Source organism: Rutilus rutilus (assembly GCF_951802725.1).
Source record: "Rutilus rutilus genome assembly, chromosome: 8".
NCBI classification, from domain to species: Eukaryota; Metazoa; Chordata; class Actinopteri; order Cypriniformes; family Leuciscidae; genus Rutilus; species Rutilus rutilus.
Window position 1 is genome coordinate 29925443 of NC_140222.1, and position 6158 is coordinate 29931600.

The following is a 6158-nucleotide window of genomic DNA, read 5'->3' on the forward strand; positions in this document are numbered from 1 at the left end:
AACAAAACATGTCCAAAAAAATTATGATATTTGCATGTTACCGTATCAAACAAAACGAAATAAAATAAAACAAAACAAAACAAAACAGTTTTATGGCAAATGATGTTTACATGGCACTCCACAGTAGCAAAAAATAAAACATGTTCAAAAAATAATGGTATTTGCATGTTACCGTATCAAAGAAAACAAAATAAAATAAAACAAAACAAAACAGTTTTATGGCAAATGATGATTACATGGCACTCCACAGTACCAAAAAACAAAACATGTCCAAAAAAATTATGATATTTGCATGTTACCGTATCAAACAAAACGAAATAAAATAAAACAAAACAAAACAAAACAGTTTTATGGCAAATGATGTTTACATGGCACTCCACAGTAGCAAAAAATAAAACATGTTCAAAAAATAATGGTATTTGCATGTTACCGTATCAAAGAAAACAAAATGGCTGTCATTTTTGGTTATTGATGTTTACATGGAACTCCACAGTACCACAAAACAAAACTTCCAAATTATAATGTTATTTGCATGTTACTGTCTCCAACAAAACAAAACAAAACAAAACAAAACAAAACAACTGTCATTTATGGCAAGTGATGTTTATATGGTGCTCTACAGTACCACAAAACAAAACATGTCCCAAAAAATGGTATTTGCATGTTATCATATCAAACAAAACAAAATAAAACAAAAAAAAACAGTTTTATGGCAAATGATGTTTACATGGCACTCCACAGTAGCAAAAAATAAAACATGTCCAAAAAATAATGGTATTTGCATGTTACCGTATCAAAGAAAACAAAATGGCTGTCATTTTTGGTTATTGATGTTTACATGGAACTCCACAGTACCACAAAACAAAACTTCCAAATAATAATGGTATTTGCATGTTACTGTCTCCAACAAAACAAAACAAAACAAAACAAAACAAAACAAAACAAAACAAAACGACTGTCATTTATGGCAAGTGATGTTTATATGGTGCTCTACAGTACCACAAAACAAAACATGTCCCAAAAAATGGTATTTGCTTGTTACCGTATCCAACAAAACAAAATGGCTGTCACTTATGGTACTTGATGTTTACATGACATGTCCAAAATATAATGGTATTTGCATGTTACAGTGTCCAAAAAACAAAATGGCTGTCATTTATGATAATTGTTGTGTACATGCCACTCCATATTACCACCAAACAAACTGTCCAAAAATGACATTTGTGTTACCGTATCCAACAAAACAAAATGGCTTTCATTTATGGTAAATGGTGTTTACGTGGCACACCACAGTACCACAAAACAAACGTCCCCAAAAAAATAAATATAATTTGCATGTCACAGTGTCCAAAAAAAAAAATGGCAGTCATTTATGGCAATTGATGTGTACATGGTACTCCACAGTACCACAAAACAAAACATTGTCCAAAGAAATGGTATTTGCATGTTACCGTATCCACCCAAACAAAACAAAATGGATGTCATTTATGGTATTTGGTGTTTATAGCACATGACACTCCACAGTACTACAAAACAAACATACCCCCAAAAAAACGTATTTGCATGTTACCATGTCCAACAATTCAAATAAAGTTGCTGTCATTAATAGTAAATGGTGTTCCACAGTACTTCAAAGAATACCATAAAGCATGTCCATAAAATTATGCTTTTGCATACATTTCAGTACTATTGTTTACATCAAATTACCATGGTATCACCATCTGATACATCACGGTACCAGTTTTATATGTGCTATGTACTATAAAACATAATACTTTTGTACTTTTAACTGAATGTTTGCCATATTCAAATACCATTGTATTTGTACAGTACTCCATGCTACTTCCCTGCATACCATGGTTTTACCATGATACAAATGTACAATAAAAAAAAAAATTAATGGTACTTTTATACATAGCACTGAATGTCCAAAAACCATGTGACCTTGTCCAAAGAAAAAAACATAGTAATGTTAAATGAATGTAAAATGTTGCATATACGCCTCACTAATAATATTATAACAGTTTGATTTTGGCTTTCAATAAATTGTGTTACTGTGGGATGCATGCGTAAATAATTAATATGATATAAAATTGCTCAAAAATGGACACGACTAAAACGTTGAAAACTTCATCTTGGATTCACACATCATACCAGACGTGATCCGAAGAGACTAAAACACCAAGTGTGTTTAAGTGTGTGTTTGTGTGTGAATTCCTCATTGTTCCAGGCCTGTACCACTCAAGACTCACACAGAACGAGAGAGAGAGAGAGACAAAACATGACTGTATGAGGACATTGGACACTGTGTGGGTTGTGTCCGGGCTCAACACATCTTTTGTATGAGATATGTAGCCTCTTTGTGCGCTGAGAGACCTTGTTTGCATTAGAATACTCAGTCTGGGGCTGGGCCGTCTCAGACGGTCACGTGTACACCTCGCTCAAAAACCTTGAAACACACTCGCTGCAAGCTCCATCATGCCGTCTCTCAATGGAAGCAGAGTTACTGTGTCTTCGCGGGTCACTTCATCCATCTGAATGTAAAATGGGGTATAAGTGCACACCCTCAAAGCCAGACCTGCTCATCATCTCCACAGTCAGATGCTGTTACTGATGTTATGGGTCTCCAGCTGTGGAGCAGAGCGTCACCTGAGGCCTGGCCATCTGAATCTGTCTCGGGACGTCCCTGTAGGAGCCACATGTGTGTCAAGACATTTATAGTCATTGATCCATCAATGAATGAATCTTTGATATGTCCAAAGGGTATAATGCAGGCCTGTGTCTTAAGGCCCATTCACACCGAGGACGATAGCGATAAATATACAGTTCTAAAAATCATTCTAAATATAAAAGAATGACAGAGTCCACACCACAACTTTGAATAATGACACAGAGGAACGATAACGTTGAAATCACTTTCAGAACTTTTTTTTTTCCAGCTGATTAAGGATGAAAATATTGACAGCCAATCAGGATCCACCCTGCTCGAGCATTTAAAGCGGCAGATGACAAACCTGCAGCAGCGCTGGTGTGGACGCTATGTAGTTATATTTATGCTATAGTTATCGTTCTTAGTGTGAACGGGCCTTTAGGTTGGTTTAAATTATCATTATTTTTTAGAATAAAGACCTGCTAACACCAATAATGATAATCACACCTTGTGCCGCCCCAGTCGTCGTCTGTCACTTTAAATGCCCAAGCTATAAAAGCAGAATAGATTCTGATTAGCTATCAACAAAGAGTGTTATTCTATAGTCTTTGCTATCAATGTTTAACCATTCATCATCAGTTGAAAAAAATGTTCTGAAAGTGATTCGAACGATATTGTTTCTCTGTGCGTTATCTTTATTGTTGTGGTGTGGATTCTGATATTCTTTTATATTTAGAAATTTTTTTAGATACCTTTATCATTATAGTTATCGTCCTTGGTGTGAACGGACCCACATAAAATGTGCGAACATACATAAAATGTCTGACTATTTGACAGATATTAAGAAATACATGCTCTAAGAAAAAAAAAACAAATAGCCACGATCGCAGCTCTCTGACAATATTGCGAGTTTTGGGTGGCACTACCAGATTTTTCGACCAATAACAGATGGGGGAATGTTTGCAACACTTGTTTAAATGCAAACATCTTAGAAATTCGGTTTGTTGACACTATGCGCCAGAGAAACGAGGGCGCCGCCATCTTTAGAATATTGTCTTAACTTCCGTTTTTGCGGTCGCTCTGTATATTTCTATGGCATTTCTGTCCAGGAGTAATTAACTTTTGAAGAGGATATACTTAATGTAAAGTTAACAAAAGTTATCATGAGGACTGTAATGTTTAAAGCAGATGACTTAACAAATGTAAGTCGACCGGGAAGATTTGAAAACGAGCCGTTCATTAATAAACACGCAAAATCGCTGTGAAAATACAGACCGGAAGTCAAAAGACAACGAGCGCAGCGCTGAAAAGAGGCGGAGCTACATAAGGTCTACTGTAAAAAAAAAAAAAAAAAAAAAAAAAAGTAGTTTATCATTACACTTTATGTTTTTAATTACAATTTAAAGGTGATCTGTTTGTGTTTCTTCCAAGAAGACTAACAAAAAGAACAAACAAACAAAGAAAAATAAATGGTTTAAAAATAAATAAGACATAGCCTAAATATTGTAATAATTTCAGATTAGCCTGTGTAACAAATATTGATTGTAGCCCTACATTTAAACCAAAATTGTTACATTTTATTATTAAAAACAAAAAAAACGTTTTTTTGTTTTTACATTTTTGTTTCTAAAGTGAATGTGATGAGCTCCAACTAAAGACTTAAAGAAAACTAACAAATATAAAACATCCCACTCCATGTAAACATAAATATTAGGCTAATAATCTCAGATTTTTAGATCATAATTTTGCGTGCATTTAAAACAAATTTCATTATAAATGCAGTGTTTGTGCCTTAAAGTCCTAAAGGGAAAGAAGTTGTAAAGTGGCTGTGAATAAAGCATTAAATATAAAGCCCTGCGCTCATTTTCTGCCCGTTACAAAACATCCAGCGTGGCCAATAGCATGTTAACATGCATAACGAGGAACCGCAGGGAACATTTGAGCATCTCTGAACTTATCTGCTATATTTAGTGTGAGCTTGAAGTGCTCAATTAGAGGCGAAACAGAGAAACACACTAATTACAGAGAGAATAAGGCCAGCTTCACATATATAACCTATACTGGAGATACACTAGAGGCTGATTCTGATACTTTTACATAAATAAATAAACCTAGGCCTACAGTATATGTTCAAAGAGGGAAACATCCGTCACAAATGTTGCACGGAAGATGGTATGATAATTGCACGGCTGGGTGGAGTTACACGTGACAGCTGAATGCAAATGTTGCTCCGCAGATTCACTGATGATTTATTTAAAGGGAATTTCCCTCTGTGACCCGTACAGACAGCGAAACCCGCTCGCCTTCACCTCGTGCTGCCCTTTATAATCTTCACAAGCGTTAGCACTTATTTACAGTTAAAGGTCAAAATTAAACCCCATAATTAGATCATATCAAGGAGTGAAAAATGATATTTTGATACGCTGTATCATTTTAAATTTTCATCTTTAAGTGTAAAAGCAAAATTATATATATATATATAATCTTTAAATTCTCCTTTCATACAACAAATCACCTACAATTGGCCTCTGGATTTGGCCCTATACTAAAATGATTTTAAGAATGTATATAGGTTATATGTTGTTTTTTTATTTTTTTATTCCAGTGTGTTATGAGAAGACAATCGTTTCTATCTCCTGAATCACTGCAGGGCCATTGATGCCCCATTTTTCTTTTACCGAGTTAAAAGGGGAAAATGAAATGAAGTGAGACAAATAGTTTTTCAGAGACCTCAGTCAACAAAACCATACTTTCAGTAAAAAAAAAAAAAAAAAAAAAAATTACACTATAGCCTATTTTGAGTTTTTTTTTTTAAACAAGTAAAACATCTTTATACTCTCATTCACATTTATATTAAAATATTATTAAATGCATACATGTAAATGCATTCACAAATCATATTAAAATATTATGTGACAATAACTCACATATTCACCAGTCTATCATCACAAAGAAATTTGTATTTAAAATGTACAACCATTATTCATACTAGAAAAAGCTTGATGGAAAGTCTGTTGTAGTCGCTTCTTTGTTGGCAAGCGCCATCTTGTGGCTCATGTTTGTATTACAAAGGCTTGTTTTTAAGCATATTACGCATGGTTTTTCATTTTTTCTAGACCAAGTTTGACAGAAACGGGTGAAATAAACCATAAAGAGGGTCCAACCTGCATCAGCACTGCTGTTGCTCGTGTTATCCCCCCTTATAATGAATTAAAACACAACAGTCGTATTGTTCAAGCTATCTTTTATTGTTTTTTGTTAAGTTACATCTGCTTAAAATGAAACGAGTATTGAGCGATTGGGAAAAAAAAAACAGTGAAATGAAAGATAGTTTGATGACAGCCATGTAGTGCAAAGTCATAATTCTTTGCCTTTTTTTGTCAACGCTCTCGAACATAATTTAGATGCAGTAAGATTGTGCTTTGATACAATTTCCATACTAGAACACTAACATAAAAAAATATCGTTTGTATACAAAACGATAAGGTCTTATTTTACAATACATTCA

General features: G+C 34.2%; 1 protein-coding gene across 14 annotated transcripts in view; it reads right to left on the minus strand.

Moving 5' to 3' along the window:
• Positions 1–5877: 5877 nt before the first annotated feature.
• Positions 5878–6158, minus strand: part of ptprc (protein tyrosine phosphatase receptor type C) — a 38317-nt gene continuing 38036 nt past the window's right edge. For all 14 annotated transcript variants that reach the window (XM_084417013.1, XM_084417014.1, XM_084417015.1 and 11 more), the window contains one exon: positions 5878–6158. This exon is cut by the window's right edge and continues 679 nt beyond it. The gene's annotated coding sequence lies outside the window, so the exon portion shown is untranslated.